The sequence below is a fragment of the Mustela lutreola genome, chromosome 11 (genome assembly GCF_030435805.1).
Source record: "Mustela lutreola isolate mMusLut2 chromosome 11, mMusLut2.pri, whole genome shotgun sequence".
In the NCBI taxonomy this organism is placed as follows: domain Eukaryota; kingdom Metazoa; phylum Chordata; class Mammalia; order Carnivora; family Mustelidae; genus Mustela; species Mustela lutreola.
The window spans coordinates 42,912,016-42,931,785 of NC_081300.1; positions in this window are offsets into that span (position 1 = coordinate 42,912,016).

Genomic DNA, 19,770 nt, shown 5'->3' on the forward strand with positions numbered 1-19,770 from the left:
TACATATCAGGTATGGTTTCAGATGCTTGGACAAAGTAGACACAGACCCTGTTATTGGGTAGCTTACTTTCTAGTGGTGGGAGACAGTGCAATATGTGGGTTAACTAAATTTTCTGTACTAAAACCTTCAAGTCTTCATTATCCATATGAAGAAAGCTAAGGCACATAGAGTTTAAATAATTAATCTAAAGTTATGTAACTAGTAGGAGGGAGACCTGGAATCCTCAAATGCGATCTCACTCCAGAGCACTGATGCATGGCTGGCTGCAGAATTTGCAGAGCCTTGCATAAAATGAAAACATAGAGCCACTTGTTCAAAAAGCAGGAAAAACTTCTGTTAAAACACAAAGTGTTTTCTTCCATGATCCCTTTTGCAACTTGGGATGTTTCTTATTCACTATATAATATCATTCTGAGAAAAACAAAATTAAATTGTAAATGGTGACATGACTGTTACCATTACCCTTACATTTTATAATACTAGTTTTCAATGCAAATATGAGCATTTAACTTATTATACACAGAATCACTGGAATTACACAACTTGTATTTCATAGCTTATAATTCTTACCAGAATGCCAGAAATGCTGCAGAAAACTAATTCAACTGTCTTTATTTCAGTTCTTTCTTTCTTTCTTTAGATTTTATGTATTTATTTATTCGACAGACAGAGATCACAGGTAGGCAGAGAGAGAGGGGAAAGCAGGCTCCCCGCTGAGCAGAGAGCCCAATATGGGGCTCGATCCCAGGATACTGGGATCATGACCTAAGCTGAAGGCAGAGGCTTTAACCCACTGAACCACCAAGGTGCCCCCTTTATTTCACTTCTTGATAGACACATGCATTCCACCAACACTCGTTATCTTCAAATTATGGATGAGTAAGGAATGAAAGAAAATGGAATTATGAACTGCTCTTTATTTCTCTTTCCCTCTATGTCATTGTTGTCCATGTAAGCAGTTTGCTAGTGAGGGCAACTAATTCAAATAAAAAAGAATATGCTGGGTGGCCCTTTGTCACTCATGTGTCTTAGAGTCATTGCTTTCTTTCTGTGTTTGAAAAACGTTCTGGTTCAAATGGAAAGTGTGGCCTGCCTTAGCTGTCAGCACCCACACTTACTCAGTTGCAGACCTAAGCAATATGCTTCCCTTTACTCATTTGAGTCTGGATGAACTTGCAACGCATTGTGGGAAAACTGGGATTCTGTGCTCATGGTGCTTTATGAATGCTATATAGGAAAGGTATGGAGAGGAACAGTGCACATGTATATAATATGAACACCTTCTCTACTTACACACATGCTCTATTATCTCACAGGACTTCAACAAAGCACTAGTTTAAAGACGAAATTGTGTACAGTTTCAAGATGGTCACAGTAGAGCTTTGAACCAAGCATGACAGCCCTGAGCCCTTCTGTATATATGTGTATGTATATGCACAGGGCACATACCCATGATGTCAACCCTACCTGTCTTAACCACCATTGCTTACTGCATCCTGTATGAAGTGATTTCACCTGGACAAACCAACTTTGTTATTCTTTTCTAGGTTAATGCTTGCTTAAAAATGTCCTTTTATAGCAGAGTTCCTGCAGTTAAACATAGTGCTCTAGACCTGGTGTTCTCAGGACTCAAAGCATTATTATTTCCTTGTTTAGACACTAACTAATGCATGCTTAGTTTCCTAATTTGGATAGCTGCAGTGTTTCATCTCATTCTCTTCCTTCAACGTTCATCCCCTCCACTTCCCCTAATGCTACCAGTATTACTATGTGCAGGTACTCTTTAAAGTACTTTATATCATGCTTCCTTGAATCCTCACAGCAATGCCATGAACTACATAACATTTGTAGTTGGCAGGATAATGGCCTTCCCAAGATGCTCATGTCCTAATCCTCAGAACTGTAAAGATGTTACATTATATGACAAGGGCAAATTAATATTGCAGATGGAATTAAAGTTGCTAACCAGTTGATCTTTAAAAAAAAAAAAAAAGGGGAGAGGACTCAAGATTATCTGGGTGGACCCAGTGTAATTACAAGAGTCCTTAAAAGTGGAATAGGGGAACAGAGAGGAGGTTGGAATGACTCAATGTGAAGAAGATTCAACTCATTATAGCTAGCTTTGAAGATGGCAAATCTTTTAGTTTGTTGTGACATCACAGGTCAGCAAGAAACACGAAAGAAAACATGCTGCTCTAGCTTTGAAGATGAACTAAGAAATATGGGAAGTCTGTAGAAGCTAGAAAAGCAAGCACACGGATTCCCCTCTGAAGTCTCCAGTAAAGAATGCAGACCTGCCAACATCTGGATTTTAGCCCAGGGAAGCCTCCATCAGACTCTGACCTATGAAACAAATGCCTTGGCATTGCTAGCTCTTCATACAGTTCTACTGGGCAGTGCTGATAAAGAACATCACTTTCTAAATGGTACCTTAATGAGTATTTTTAAGTAAATGATTACTTTCAGCAAGTACGAGTCTCTTCTGTGAGGCATCTGTAATGTAATGATCTCAACATTTAACACATACTTCTACATCTACTAACAAACACCGACTGGAAAACAAGATCCGAACTGTATTTTTTTCTGTAACCTCAGGCAAGCAGTTTCCTGGACATTTTGCATTCCCCATCTGTTGGGTGGTGGTGGTTTTTGTTGTTTTTCAAATTATGCTCCCAGAAGATATTGCATTTATCACTCAAAATATGAAAACTATATGTCTCAGCTATTGTCAAGGGGATGTGTAAGTCTCGAAGATATTTGTCAGTATGCTGTACCTTATTGCCTTCCTGATGCATGGCTGGAAAATGTTTTTAAAGAAAGACCATGGAGGACGTAGGCAAGGCTGTTTAGTACTCACAAAGAAAACATCAACTAAAGGCTGTTAACTTTGTTTTAGACCAAGCAATTGGCTGAAGTTGATAATTATTTATGAATCTTTTTATTATAACTGCCAATATGGTAGTCAGATCCCCAGGTTAAATGACATGGGTATCTTTCCCAAGCCTGGCTTTTAGCTTGCCTGCTTGGATTTTATAGTCTTGCAGTATTCTGTGCAACGCACACTATTTTGTTATGTCCCTTGTTCCTTTATCACATGTTCTTTCGCCCCTGTTAGCCCAGCCAGGGCCTGGGAGCGATAGGCAGTTTTCACTACAAAGAAGCTACCAATACAATATTCTCTGCATGATTTATACGTGCAGCAGAGGGAAATTACCAGCATAACTCCATTATGCCACTTCCACAGTTACACTCAACTGCATTACCTAAAGGCACCAGCATTTTCTTTCCAAGCATTGCCTTTTCTGCCTCTGTCTTTCATTTCCTGTTTGTACAGTGGGCTGTTTGCCCCTGTCCAGGAGGTCAGTCTGAAAGCCTATTTGACCTGGTCTCTGATCTTCAGTCTTTTAGTTTGTTGTGACATCACAGGTCAGCAAGAAACACGAAAGAAAACATGCTGCTCTTACATTCCATCTTTGTTTTTTATGATGAAACACAAAATATGCAAGCTCTAAACTGCATTCGGAAGATAATTTTTTAATCCACCTCTATACCTTTGAATTTGGACAGTTTTTAACAATAAAGCTATCTTGGCGAATTACCATCTCATGCCTGAATTTAAATGCAATCTGATTTACATAACTGATCACGTTGATTTCGCCTGTTGAAATTCTCCCTATGTAAACACTCTGTGTTTTTCTCTGATGATAATCCCCAGACCAGGTCATCTCTCTTTCCTCTGCCTTCCTCTTGTCCTTTGGGTTTGCTTATACTATTTCCAACATAGCCACCAGCATTCAATGATTCATATACATGGAATAGTATTATTTCTTCCTGTAGTTCAACTGAACTTTTCTCTATCAAATTTCCCTTCCCATTAATTAATGGGTCTGTTAAATAAATCCTTGCCAGATGCTGTACATTTGCAGTTAGTATCATGACTCACCATAGGCATATTTTGATACTTGATACTTAAGACTCAATTCTTTTATGTGATAAAAGCTTCCACCTCAAACATTGATCCAGCTCATTTCCTCCTTCCGACGACAGAGGCTTATGCACTGACCGCCACTTCTTGTTAAAGAGGGAAGGACAGGGAATGGTCTGGCTCTGAGAACATTTCTCCTCTTTCTTTCTCCTGGACAGTAATACTTCCAGTTTTGGAGACTACAAGAAATGCACTTTCTTGAACTTGCTGAAGGAGGTTGTCCCTGGCCTAAGCCTCCTTTTGGCAAACTTAGTCTTATACTAGCTCTTTGTTCTAATGTGGAAGTCTATGGCAAGGTCTTCATGGGAAGGCAACCCGTACAGTTATCCATGGCTCTACTTAGAAGGGCCTTTCACTTAATTAGATCTTGCTATTACCATTTTGAAATTCTCCATTTTTGAGCAAGAAGAGGCCCATATTTTCATTTTCACTGAGCCCTGTGAACTATGTAACTGGTCTTTTCTCTGTGTAGGTGTTCGTCTTCCTTTTCTCTGAATGTTATTTCAACTTTATTGAAGAAATTATGTTACATTATGTTTGGTGCATATATTTTATTAAGGAAACCCCTAAAAGGGGAAACCTCGTCCTTTGCCTATGCCAGCCATAATGCTCCGTTACTCTGAGCTGGGCATGCTCTTTCTCGCCTTAGGTAGTCATGAGGCCACTATCACCACGAATTAGAATTCTTCTTCACATTAGCTACGGAACAAAATGATATAATCTTCTATAACTTCTAAGGATTCCTAAGAACTTGGATAGATAGGGGTTGTCTCCATTCTCTTTCCAAACATCATGTAACATAATTTCCTCATTTTGGTAAGAAATAGGAAATTTAATCAACACAAATAAGTGTTTAGGGATAAAGATTTTTATTATGGCAATTTTAGCATATTATTTTAATTTCTTGCTAGTTGTATGTCAAAAATCATGCTAGTGTTCTATTAACCATAATTATTTAATAAGCTGTGAGATGGCAAATGTCTTAGTTCTTCTTTTATTTAAAATGAAGAATCAAAACACTAACTCAGAAATATATATTTTAGCTGTTCGCTAGATTCATTCGCTTTTTGAACTTCCCCAAATATATTTCAATGTGTCCCTTTGTTTGATATCCCAGAGGAATTGGTACCAAAAGCATAGTAAGACACAGGGTAGCTTCAAGATACGCTTTTCTTTTGTAAACCTGGAAAGGTAATTTGGTATATTGCTGAGTTAAATCACACTGTGCCATATAAAGCAAAAACTTAAATGATAAGATGCTTCAGAAGATTCCATGACTCGTCGATTCAAGATGAAATTAATAGCTAGTGACCATCTTTTACATCAAGACAGAGGGATTCCAAGATAAACAAGATACATTTCCTGCATTCCTAGGACTTACAGTTTAATGGTAGAAGTTCACTTTTTTAACCCAGACTTTCTATGTCACCATGAGGTTCAAAGGAAGGGTATGGAAAAACACTGTCTAAAACAATTGGTGTTGCAAAGTGGAGAGGCAGATGGATACAGAACATAATGAAAGTCCCCTTTGATTGTCACAGCACCTTAAAAAGTCACAGCACCCCAAAAATAACACCTTAAAAATCATAAAAATAAAGTGATAGCACCTTCATAAACCTATGTGAGCATTTTACTTCTCATTCTCAATGACAAATGATGGTACCCAGCTCAGACCTAAGGAAGATAAGTGGTTTTCCCAAGGTCCCCCCGTAAAACGGACTCTATTGTTTTTCCATACCCAGAATTCAGTTCTTCTCCATTTAGTAATGACACCCGAACTTTGCTTTGAAGAATTCATCCTCCCACGTTGACTATAATCTTGTGGTCACTGCTCTCCTCAGCTAAGCACAGGTAGGCACCCCTCGCTAAGACAAGGCAGCCTCTTCCTAGAATTGATAATGGTTGGAAATAACTCTTCTCTCTAGTTTTCCTAAGGCAACTCTGTTATTCTTGATATTTAAGTGTTCGGGCTAAGAGTGACATAAACTATTTACAGTTCCTCCAAATAAAAAGTAGCTCTTTTCCACTCTTTGAGCCTGGCTGCCTTGTGATTTGTTTTGACCCACAGAATGTGGCTGAAATGATGTTGTATAAGGTATAAACCTAGTCACCACAGAACTCAGTAGCTTCCAGTGTCACTGTTTTGGAATTCTATTGCCATATGAAGAAACGCAAGGTTTTGTCCTTGAGGATAAAAAAGTACATGTACAGAGAAGCCCAGCTGATAGCCACCACCAACTGCAGACATGTGACTGAGGCCATGTTTTACTTAATCTACTCAACAGTTAACTACAGTCATATAGAAGACCTCAGACAAGTCGAGGAAAAGTGAAAAATACTAATGAACAGCTAACACATCCATTTCCAAGTTGGGTTATTTCCAATTCTCACTTTCAACTAAATGAAAGAAGAAACTAATCAAGTTGTCATCTGATAGATCATTAAATATGGGTGGCCGATAGATCATTAGTATGATTTTTGGCATTTAATGAGAAAGGAATTTAAATAATTTGAGTGCAGCCCAAATTATGGACTGCTAGAATCGTGGACAAATAAAATGTTGTAAGTCACTGTGTTTTGGTACTGTTTCTGCCATGTCCAAAATGTTCTCCAGTTATGCTTTTCCCTCTATAATATGTTATACTTCTTCAATAAATTTCTTTTTTGGCTAGGAAGCCAGAGTCAGGTTTTCTTGCTTACAATAAAATAACCCTTAAGGCACACTTGGATTAAAAGGAATAACCTTCTAGTTTTCCCAGCTGACAACCCAGGATTCTTTTTCACATATTTTCTGTTGACTTCCAAAAAATTCACAAGTTTTGCAGAAATCAAGTACATATAATCTAAAGTGTTCGGGGGATAAAGTGAGAAGTCTGTCAGAATCAAAAGAAGAACAAATTAACATAACTTAGAGATATACTATGATAATCCTATGTCAACGTGATCACTCTAGGACTCTTTAATTTTCCCTGGAGCTGGCACTCTAAGATTTTTTGAGGAATCCCATATGGAACAAATGTAGATGAAAATTTGATACCTAAGAGGGTTAATAAATTAGAAATACTATGCTGCTAACATATCTACAAAACAACTCTTACATGACTCTGTGCATCTTTTTTCCTACAACTGCAGGAAAATTTGGGTTATGCTATAAATTATCTTGCTACCTAGAAGTGAGAAGCCACTAGGCTATACAATCCTAAAGGGAGAGTAGAGTTTAATCAGCAGTGACTCTCTCTATATGATAAGTTCCATGTCAGCACAGAACATATCTCTTTCATGGATCACTTTCTCTCACATACCTTGCACAAGAGTGAGCACATAAAATGTATGTGTTGAATAAATGAGCTGACAAATTGATCATATACCTCATCTCAAATAACAGGCATACTTCTTGGTATAGTTGGAAAAATTCAATTTTTTACCGTAAATAAATGAAAGAAGAAATGAACGAGAATGAAGAAACGAAATTGTATGTCACTGGGGCAAGGGGAATTGGGGACGATGTAGAATGTAGAATAAGAAATTGTTCTCTCCCCTGGAAGAACTGAGGAGCCTCTGTGAACCATGGCAAGAAGGATATTTGACTTGGCATGCATAGTTTGCTAACAGGTTGGCCCTTACATTTGTGCAAAATAGCCTTTCCAGACATGATTAAGCAAACTATAGAACAAAATCCATGGGAAAAAATCTCCAAAGACAGAAAATCCAGGTTTCTGGTAAAGCAGAGAAAACAGCTGTACTCATTTTTCTCTACCAAAAAGCCACCACTAAATTTGTATTAACAGTTTTCTCACTGTCTTGCTGTAGCTTTTAATGGACTACGTAATAAGGAAAACACCTTAGGTGTTTGCACAGGAAATGCAAGTGAAGAGAGGGGTTAGACTAGATTATTTAAATGGTTAAAGCTCCAGTATTTGAAGCTAAAATTGCTTATCTAAAGAGATATGGGGACTTAGAGCAACCAAGAGAATTTGGTGAGCTGTGCTCCTAAGATAATAAGCAATGTCTTTTTTTACAATTTTGCAAATTTCCAGCTCCTCCCTCTTTAAAGTGCTTTGCCAAATGCAAGACACAGTTAAAGTCCATAATGCAAATACTGATTGTGCATATTTATATCTCACATTCTTCATATGCATTTAGTCCCTCAATTTTCATGAATTACATTTTTTTCCCCTAGTGAAATGCTGCAAAGCATAGGTGTCTTTTTGACTAAAAGCATAGGCTTTCATTTAAGGTGCTCATGGGCTGACTTTTCATTTTATACTGTTTCTCTAAGACTTTACCCTGAGACATTTCCCCAAGATATTATGTATTCTCCTAAGACATTATTTTTTGTTCATACATGCCCTTCACATCTAGCCCTTATGGTGAAATATATACATTCAAGTCCTGAGAAACCATCTACAAAATACAATTTAACACATAACTGATATGCCCCAAACGGGATCTCTCTGGATCTGACACCATTGATAGCTGTATTTCATTTTAGTTTTTCAATCAATTACTCCTTCTTTGCAGCAGCTTGTCACACCTAGTCTCTCTTCTTCTAGGAACAAATTCAAAATGTCGTGGAGTCAAGGTAATAAAGAACATTTTAAGTTTTTTACTTAAATCTAGGAGACAGCTTTGGGTACAGTAAAATCTGTCAAAATACTATTTAAAATTATCCCCCCTATATCCTCAAATCTGTTGTAAAATTGGAAGCCGATATTTCGTAATCTTCTCAAAGATCCTCCAAATTTCAAATTCATCATGAGTGAGACCATCAAATTCCTACCAAGGAAAAAGAATAAAAATTGGAGTGTGTATAGCTGAAATATTTAGATAATCTAAACACAATATTTTTTAAATCTAGGCCTAGACATTTGTAGGTTTTTTTAGTTCTTAAACATTTCAAATAGTCAAAAAATTATAGAGGGTTAAAAAAAATCTTTGAACAGAACCACGAGTTTCATCAAACCTTAACATTTCTCAAAATTGCTTCAGATTTTTAAGAAGGTTATAAATATAACCCTCTCTGATCTCATGCTCCCTTCTCCCTCCCAATGAACACCATTCTCCTAAAATTTTATGCAAACAGTTACCTTTCTTTTGTTATACTCCTATTATTCAAAAGATCGTGCAAAAAATATTTCCTGAGTGCTTACGGAATGATGTTTTAGGTCCTAAGCAGTACATAAAACATATAGTTACCAATAAAAGTATATTTTAATATTTTGTATTAGTATATTAGACATATAATTTTGTACCCTCCTGTTTTCATTAGCATATGCTTTTGAGATAAATGCATGTCGATACATACTCCTCTAGTTCATTTCTCTTGATCACTGGTATTTGAATATAGGAATATTTACATATTCTCCTGTTGATAAACAGTTATCTCCAAAGTTTTGCTATTAATAGTGCTATAATGAAGACTGTTTTTTTACTTTACATTTCTCCTTGCACACATGTGCTTAAGAGGTTATATATCTTGAACCAGAATCTGTGGGATAAAGAATATATATGCCTTAATATCTACTAGACACTGTCAATGTGCTCTTTAATAAATGTAAGAATTTATAATGTAAGCATGTAAGCATTCCTCAACAAAATTGAGTAGAATTTGAACTTTTTGACTGAATATAAAATGGTATCTAATTACTGTTTTAACTTGTGTTTTGCTCCTTACTAGCAGGAATGAACATAGGTTACACATAAAATATATTAATTTCTAAAAAGATTTTATTTATTTATTTGAGAAAGAGATTGAGAGAACAAGTAGGGGGAAGGCAGAGGGAGAAACAGACTCTGGGCAGAACAGGGATCCCGACATTGGGCTCAATCCCAGGACCCTGGGATCATGACCTGAGCCGAAGGCAGACACTTAACTGACTGAGCCACCCAGGTGCCCCATAAAATATATTACTGCCTATTCAGTTTTCTTTGTCTGAAATGCCTTTGTGGCTACTTTGCCATTTTCTTTAGATGTGTTGATTTTGGTTTTGTTTTTTTCTTCTTGATTTTAGGAATTCCTTATATAGGTTAAGTGTAATTCCTTTATGTGCAGCACATGTGGAAAATATCTTCTCCTTATCTGATATTTGTATATTAATTCGATATTTATCAATTTTACTTACGGTATCTGTTGAGCAGAAAATTTAATATTAATTTAGTCAAATCTATCAAATTTTTCTTTTTGCTTTTTGAAGTTTGTTAAATACATATTTTCATACCTAGGGCTTACTAAAACAGTATCTTAAATTGTCTCCTAAAGATTTTGACATTTAGAATTTGACATGTGGGTTTTTAATATATCTGAAATTTTATTTTGTGGAGGATGCTGACTCAGCATGATCTATTAAGTATTCCCTTTTTTCCTACCAATACTTAAGTGTCCTTCTTACATTTCAAGTTTCCAGATACATAGGTATGTCATTTTCCATTTTCTGATCTCTCCAGTCTGTTTGTTTAATCTATATTTGTCTCTGCATCAATAGAATGTAGCCTTAATTAGATTCACTTTTTGATACCTCTTAATGTCTAGTAGGGTACATCTCATGGCCTTATTCACCAGTGCTTTTTTTGGCAGCTATCCCTTCCTTCTCGCATAGGAAATTTGGAATTGATTTGTACAAGTTACAAAATAACTGGTTGCAATAGGAGACTTTTTGAATTTATAAATTCACTTTGGAAATTTGATATACTGACAATATTGAGACTTCTTATTCATAAACATTATTTACCTCATTTTTTGTTTAGTTCCTCCTTAATGTCTTGGAAAAGAGCTTTGTAATTTTCTTCATCAGGAGATTGCATATGTATTACTAGATTTATTCTAGTAAATTTCCCAGTAAAAAAAATAAATCCTATTTTGGGGGAAGAGTTTGCTTTTTGTTGTTGTTATTGTTGTTTTGTTTTGTTTTTGCTATCATTGCTTTTGTTGCATTCACATACAGGTATTAATTATCTTATTATCATGGATCACTCATAGACAATCATGTCATCTGCATATAGAAATTTTTTTCCTTTTTCCTTTTAATTCTTACAACTCTACTCCTTTTTCTTACCTAATTTTCCTGCCCAAGACTTCCAGAACATATAGAATGAAAGTAGTATCAGAAAGCATCCTTGTCTTTTTCTTGAATTTAATGAGAAAGCTTCTAATGTTCCTCCATGAATTTTATGTGTGCCTATTATTCTTTAAAATAGATACATAGATAATATGTATCAGATTATAAAAGAGTCCTTCTTTCTTAATTCTCTAAGTCTTATTCTATTTTTGAAACTTCTGTTTTATCCATGCATGTATCTATCTGTTACACCTCCATTCTGTCATTAAATGTTGCATTAAGTGAACCATGACAAGAACTCAATCCTGAATTTATCTATGAAAACCCCAATTCCAGATATTATAATTACTGCTGGTATATCATAAAAAGAGGCATAATCCTAGTTATTCATTGCCCACCACAATGGTAAGAATATGGCTAACTGACTTAAAGAAAGTGCCTGATAATCTGAAAACTTAAGTAAATATGGTCCTTATCATTATTAGAACAGTTTTGTTATCTTCAGTATTATCCGTACAGTTCTGTGATATATTTGCTTCCAGGAATGTCTCTTGCCTTATGTAGGAGCATCTGTGAGGAATAGGCAAAGACTTTTTTTCTAGCTTAGAATTCATGTCCAAATAAGAAAGCATTGAAACAGTAATGACTGATAACTTAATTCACTAGGAAAACAATGATGCATCTGTGTTACTCAAAGGACTTAGAATTAGCAAGTTAGCATCAACCAATACCTATCCTTTATTATCTCAGTAATTCAAAGAATGTAACTATGGACATTATGAAAAACCTGGTAAAAACTGTCATTATAGAACTATTTCTTGTCTTCTTATAAACAATAGTAACAGCGCAGCAGTCTTTTTTCTCAGTCAAGCTAAGATGTTAACTTACATCTTATTAATAAAGGGGTAACTTTATTTCTTGAGTGAATAAAGGGATTCAATATTTCAGGTTAATGTCACTCTGCGATATTTCTTTTAGGAGACTCTGCACACTGCAGAAGAAGCTCATTTGAGTAAACCGAGTATGTGAATGCCCTACAGAGCCATCATGAAAAAAGAGGTAATTTCCCTTTGCCCTTTTCCACTATTCTTTTTATTATAGCTTTATGGAATGTTATAATATTCCTAAAGACAGAGAGAGATACTCTGAATAGCTTGAATTACTGAGCACATAAAGATTTAAAGGTTAGCCTTGAGGGACATTATTACACTTCAGGTCAATAATACCTACTAACCTTTCCCTTATCTACTGAGAATAAATAAAAGTTCTATAATACTGAATTTTGCTCAAACTAAAAGTTTCTAGAAAGTCTGTTTTGAGGTTAGGAGCCTGGGAAAGAGTTCCTGGGGGAATTTCATATAAGGAGACCAAGAACATATAGAAAGCTAGCTGTTTCCCGTTCCATGTCTCTGGCTTTCATGCAGAAAAAAGGTCCTGATGGGGCTCTTCGCTCCAGGTAAAACTTTTCAAAATACATCAGCTGCCAGACTGATTCCTGTTGCCTTTTGAAGGGATCCATTTTAGAACTTGCTATTGATAAAAGAGCTCATTTTATGAGCTTTTTTGAAAAATAGGTTTAATAAAAAGGAATGTTATTATAGTGCTGATGAGCTACTCTCGCCTATATCCCAGAAGTTAGCAAACAAGCCATATCCTAACAACAACATGACTTAGCATATTAATCCTGAAGTCATGTCAGACCCAACAGGAGTGAGGAAAGACACACCAGAGGGAGGATCCTGATGCTGTCCAAAGGTGGCAGCCCTGAGCGGGAGAAGAGTTACAAACTCTGTCCCTACTCCCTTTGGCCACCAGCTGCAGACTATTCTAGTCCTCCATTTCCTCCTTGGTAGAGTACCTTTGCTAGATATCAAGCAGTGTAGAGACTCGTCGTGCTGAATCTTGATTATGTGTCTGCACGAATGCCGTACTTGTTCAGGCTTTAGAATTCTCACATGTACCCCTGCTGTGAATAAAGTAATTCCATATGTGGCTGGAATTGCATGGTACACAGGGGCCCATGGGAAAAATCTGGCCCACAGTCTGTTTTTTTTTTTTTTTTTTTTTTTTTTAAAGATTTTATTTATTTATTTGACAGAGAGAAATCACAAGTAGGCAGAGAGGCAGGCAGAGAGAGAGAGGAGGAAGCAGGCTCCCCGCTGAGCAGAGAGCCTGATGCGGGACTCGATCCCAGGACCCTGAGATCATGACCTGAGCCGAAGGCAGCGGCCTAACCCACTGAGCCACCCAGGCGCCCCCACAGTCTGTTTTTGTCCTGCCTGTAAGCTGGGAATGGTTTTCACATCTTTAAAGATTTGCAAATATATATGCAAATATATACATATAAATATATATATATATAAAGTATTGTAAATATATATTATATTTAAGTATGTTTTATATTATATAAATAATTTAATATTTAAATACTATATTTAAGTATGTGATATTAAATTTAATATAATATTTAATATTTAATATTAAAATTTAATATTTAAATAGATTTATATAATATAAACATACTTAAATATTAAATATATTTATATAATATAAATATATATATGAGAAATATATTATATATATTAAATGAGAAAAAGTGTGTGACAGTTATCATATGTAGCCCACAAAGCGCTAAAATATTTACTATCTGGCCATCTACAAGAAAAGTTTGATGACTCCTGCTAGGTAAGAACAGCTCAGTTACTCTGATTTATCACCCTATCTCTTATCATTATTTAGCCAACTTGGAATAGTTAAGTTTAAAAAAAAAAAAAAGATAAATGCATATATCTTTGTACTCTGTGGTTTATCTGTTTTGCTCCCCTTTTCATGTCCCTTGGTTAGCATGTAATAGACTATATATGTTTATTTCCTTTGCACTTTTTGCTTTTTAGTCTCCATTAAGAAATGTGTTTGGCCTGAGGTAATAGAATTATTTTCCTAAATGGTTTTCTGAAAAATTTATATTTTGTTTTTCATGTCTAAGTCTTGAATCCACCTGGAAATGATACTCAGTTTTGGAATGAAGAAGGGCTTCGGATTCATTTTGGTCTTTTCTCTCTATGGTAACCAATTACCCTGAACCTTTTATTGCTCTGCAAAGCCATCACTCTCATAAATCAATTTCTTATGTTCACATAGATTAGTTTCTGGACTTTCTGTTCAATTAGTCTGTGTATCCAATGCCAATACCAAAGTCTTTTAAGTAGTATTGCTCTATGGGAATATAAACAGGTATGGATATGTTAGAACATAATTTGATATTATCTAGTATATTTGAAAATGTGCCTATCATAAAACACAGCAATTCCATTCAAGAAATGTATCCTAGGAAAATTCGTGTGTGTGTGTGTGTGTGTGTGCACATGTATATATAAATAAATATACGGATATAAATGAAGCTTAAATAGAAATATTATTTGTTAAGAGAAGAAATTGTAAACAACCTAAACCCTTATAACAGAAAAACAAATAATTTCTAAATAGTTGCATGCATCTTATATAAAGTATATTGAGCAAACTTTAGAAGAAAACATGGAGTATGCTTCTATTTATGTGACACATAGAAACACGCAAAACTAAATGATGCATTTTATGAAGATACATTGATAAGAGTCTTAAACAAAAATGAAGCCAAAAAAATAAGACAAAAATGAAACCAAATGAACATATTCAGGATTATGGTTACCTCCGCAGATGAGACAGTGCTACAGGTTCAGAGAGAAAACACAGGAGATTCCAAAGGATTAGTAACATTCTATCGATTAGAAAATTTACATATATTTAAGAAGGACTCTAAGTAAATAAATAACCAAATAAATAGACAATAAATTATTTATAGGTGGACAGATATGAAAGGCCACCAACTCTAAACCCACTTTTACATTAGATTGATTTTACTGGTATGTTAAAGTTTCATAAAGATTATTAAGCTACCAAATATTTCTTTTTCAGAAAACCACTATAACAGTATACTAAGTATCATCTCTTGTGTTGGTATCATATACCATGCACATGGAAAAGGTTTCATAAACATCAACATTGATCTTAATATCAGATATGCAAGGCAAGTATTATTATTATTATTATTATTATTAAAGATTTCTTTAACTTAGGGAAAGAGAGAGAGAGAGAGAAAGAAAGGGCATGCTTGAGGGGGAAAGGGGACTGAGGAGAGAGAGAAAAAGAGAGAGAGACAGAGAGAGAGACAGAAAATCTCAAGGAAATTCCCCGCTGAGCATGGAGCCCAATATAAGGGCTCAATCACATGACCCCATAATGACCTGAGCTGAAACCAAGAGGCAGATGCTCAACCAACTGAGCCATGCAGGTGCTCTAAAACAGGTATTATTATATATGTTTATATACATTATATATTCAGAAAAATTAAGAATTTGCTCCAGGTATCACAGCTAACAAATGACGTAATTGTCTTCTAAACCTAAATTTATCTGGTCCTCGATAATGTGCTCCACACATTTCAAATATCTAATTCTGATGCATTATATGACTCCAAGTGCAAGATGTACATAATATATAATATTTAATTTGAAATATCAACAACACTAGCCCATGGGCCAGGGGAATTTGAGAAAAAAAAATGGATTGAGATTAGAGTCCAGTCCTTGGCAATGTTTATTTTGATCTGGACTTGGTTTGTTCCTTATAAAAGAATCCTTAATTATCTCTACTAGCTCAAGTAGAAATAAACGCAATCTGAAATAATTACTGTTCGGTTGTAGACGATAACCTTGATTTGTAGTCATGTCAGCCTCTCTATGAATTCCTTCTAATTAACAACTTAAATCTTAACTTAAATGGAGCTGAAAAGTTCATCATTTCCATATTCCTGGTCTCCTTTGGCCATTCAATGTTGATCAAAACCATGGTGTAAACTTATCCTGAAATATAAAATCCATGAGGTTCTATATGGCTTCTTCTCAAGCTTTTCCTGGAGAAGTCTTGATGGTTGAGTTGTGGGCTCTAAATCCCATTCTCATAGAACATAATCCATGAGCAAAAGAAGGGAAAAGTGGGATGCCTGGGTGGCTCAGTTAAGTGTCCAACTCTTGGTTTCAGCTCAGGTCGTGATCTCAGGGTCCTGGGACCAATCTCCAGGATAGGCTCTGCACTCAGCAAGGCATCTGCTTAAGAGTCTCTCCCTCTGCCCCTCTCCTGACTCATGTTCTCTCTCTTTCAAATAAGTCTTTTAGTAAAAAAACAAAACAACAACAACAAAAAAAAAAAAAGCAAGAAAGAGAGAGAATGGACCTATTTTCTTTTGATGCTCCTATGTATCAAGTAATCTACCCAGTCGTTCTCACTAGATACCTAACTTATCCCTCCCAACTCTGTAGGCCAACTAGAAATCACCTTATTCTTACACTTGCAGGAAAAGACTCAGGGCAAACTATGGCCTGGTTATGCTTCAGATTGCAAGTGGTAGAGGCTGGTATCAACAGACCTTGCTTTATATCTTATGTTGTGTCATAACTAATTTTTTAGAGCATGCTCTACATCCAGTGTGAGTCCAACTCAGGACTTGAACTCATGACTCTGAGATTAAGAAGTGAGCTGAGATCAAGTGTCAGACACTTTACCGACTGAGCCACCAAGGTGCCCCGTGCCGTAACTATTTTTAAACTATATAAACCTATACGGCCAATCCCATAGTCACTAGCCCTTGGTGGCTCTCCAGCCCTGGAAAGGAAGCTAGACAAAACCCGAGGTGTGCTGGAAGTACTGAATGCACCCTGGAGTTCAGAGACCTCAAAAAAAAAAAAAAAAAAAAAAAAAAAGTAAAATATCTCATTAATAATATTTTATATTCTTTACATGTTTAAATGAGAGTTTTAAGCTATAGTAGATTAAGTAAATATATTAGGAAGCTTGATTTCACTGATTTCCCTTTACTTTTTAAAATATGATTACTAGAAAATTTTAAATTGCTTATGTAGTTTGTATTGTATTTCTTTTGGAGAGGAGATATAGAACTCTGCATAGGGAGCTGGAGAAATTTAGTTTGTGGAAACAGTTATGGTCCTTACTGGCTGAAATACTTTGAGCAAAATCTTAGTTTAATTGGGTAGTGTATTTTCATCTAACAGATGTGGATAATAATTTATGCCCTGCAGGGCTGATGTTGGGACCAGAGGCAAAATGCATGAGGCTTTCTCCAAGTATCTGAAATATAGTGGGCACTTGGTAAAGGGTAACAGGATTATATTAGTGAATTTTATAGAATCTCAAAATCTCTAATATTTTAATAGCCTATATAAAACTTTAAATGTTATGTTTGAAGCTTACTGGACTTCAAAAATGTATATTTTTTCACTTCTCATATAGTTTCCATGGAGCATTATGAGACTCAAGAGGAAAGGGAAAGATGAGGATATTAGTATTCCAAGTGAGCAAATAATTTTGCAATGTGAGTCCTCAAAACTGAAAGATTACAATAAGGAAAACTTGGACATTGCTTTGAGGTTGTATGAATTATTGAAAGTGAACTTGTCATCACATTTATCATAGATAATCTGTCCACAGATAGTCACTATTTAACATTTTCCCACATCTATTTTATTTACTTAATTACATGCAAAAATCACCCAAGTGGTAGGTCTTACCAGTTGCTAACAAAAAGTATACCCCTATGTTACACACCAGTTCAAAGCCCACTTAGGCAGAACTTCACAAAAATCTTGCTTGTAAGAGCCAGTTGGAGCTATCACTATTCTTGTGGTGGAGGTCTTTGAAGGTCAAGATTCATTGTATATTTTTTAATTCCTTCTTTTCTTTTTTAAGAGAAAGAGAGTGTGTGTGCATGTGAGGTGGGGAGGGTCAGAGGGAACAGGAGAGCGAGAATCTTAAGTGGGCTCCATATTCAATGCTAAGCCAGAAGCAGGGCTTGATCTCCACAACCCTGAGATCATGACCCGAGCTGAAATCAAGAGTCTGATGCTTAACCGACTGAGCCACCCAGACACCCCTAGATTCCTTTCTTTCTTTCTTTCTTTCTTTCTTTTTAAAGATTTTATTTATTTATTTGACAGAGAAAGATCACAAGTAAGCAGAGAGACAGGCAGAGAGAGGAGGAAGCAGGTTCCCCGCGGAGCAGAGAGCCTGATGCGGGGCTCGATCCCAGGACCCTAGGATCATGACCTGAGCCGAAGGCAGAGAATTAACCCACTGAGCCACCCAGGCGCACCCTCCCAGATTCCTTTCTTATGAGGATGACTATATGTAGATTTTGGCATACACCATTACTGTAAGGAAATTAGAAAATTTATACCATGGCTTCTGATATTAATCCATAATTCTTCTCCTCAAGAGCTCCATGATAAGGTTAAATCAGTGTAGCTGAGAAAATACTTCCGTTCTTTCCTAGACTTTCTTTTGCAACCCCGCGTTATTCTCTTTCTGTGGAAAATTCTTACTTAGGATTCTATTAACTGCAGGCAATCTGTACATTCAAACAGCAATTATGAAGGACAAGTCCTCATCAGTTGTGGCTGTTACAAAAGCCTTTTCTTCCCACCAATAAACCCCACCTAGTGCTATTTACCTGATTTTCCTATTATGCAAACTCACAGTGTGGTTCTCCAAGATGCTTTCTCTAATTGAGGCTCTCTTCATCTGCCTTCTTTCAGAGGAGAAATAAGTATGTGGTGCTGCTGTGATGATCAGAGAGATATTTTAAGCAATTTTTGGCATGGAAAGTTATTTCTGGATTCAAATCTGAGCTGAAAGGGATCTGCCATTGCAGAAAGGAGGCCCCAATGACATGTTCCTGCGCTACATCATAAAGGATCTCCTCTAAAGCTGCTGGGTGACATTAATATCTAATTACTCTCTGCCCAACCCTGTGAACATTACCTTTGTGAACAGCTCTTTCCCTAGAGATAATAATGATGCTTTGTATCCAAAATCTTCTCTGCTTCTCTTATTACATCTGGACTTATTTTGAGAGGATTGTCCTTTGTACCTTGAACAATGCTCTGTTAGTAGACAAAAGTGCCAAATACAGGAATGAAAGTTGGAGGAACCAGCACCAAATCTGACATTTGGCCTGGGAACCCCCCGTTTTGTTTTTTCTAAAAATGGGTAGGTAATATATACATATATTGCCTGAAGGCAAGTTCAACCTCTAAGAAACTCTCGTGACAGTGCACACCTCAGCTGTTTTGGCTGCATGCTCTCTCCGCCCTCGATGGAAAGCAGGGATGTTTCTCTGTGATTTGGCATGAATTCACAAGACTAACACCACTGCGTGCCTGATTCCTGCCTGTGGATACAAGGTTCCGTTGCAGAGCGCCAAGGGCTTAACAATAGTTAATCTCTTAAAAGAAGCAGGTGGCCCTGGCCACCACTACTTTTATTATTGTCTAGGTTCCCCTCGAGTCTCTGCTAATTGCTCACCTGTCAGATTTGGCAGAAGCCCAGAATTTGACTGACTTTGTTTTTATTCCTTTATAATCCTTTTTAGTGTCCATCTTTTTACATGTTTTTTTTTTTTTTAATTGCCGGTGTCCAAAAAATGCTTGAATGTAGCTTCAAATTTGAAAAACATATGTCTCATGGTGTTTTTTTGTTTTGTTTTGTTTTGTTTTAACTAGAAGTACTCCCAATTTGGCACCCGTATCCTCTGTCTTTCATGTACACCTGGAAAGCTAGCCCAAGAAGCAGGCCAGCATCAACCCTGAATCTACCTTCTGATATCCACCTTCTGATGT